Here is a 306-nt window from a genome sequence, read left to right on the forward strand (position 1 = left end):
AAGGGTTCCCTGTGAAGGACTTTCTGTACAGATTGGACAAAACACACGCGTAAACGTTTACCAGCTCATTGTAAACGTTTACCACACCCTTTTTTCACTACACTTGACCCAGAACTTCATCCCAACACTTCCACTCAACATAAGACCTTCCTCAAAGGAATTTGGGGTCCCACAACTCCCCTTTTCAATGAACCAGGTTAATGTAATCAACAAATTATGTTGCCCATGTCCACATGCATTTTTTCTTTCGTACATTAAGTCCAACATCAACAACAATATCTGTCAAGTGTAATTTTTAACAAGTGC

Source organism: Vigna radiata, chromosome 8 (assembly GCF_000741045.1).
Source record: "Vigna radiata var. radiata cultivar VC1973A chromosome 8, Vradiata_ver6, whole genome shotgun sequence".
In the NCBI taxonomy this organism is placed as follows: Eukaryota; Viridiplantae; Streptophyta; class Magnoliopsida; order Fabales; family Fabaceae; genus Vigna; species Vigna radiata.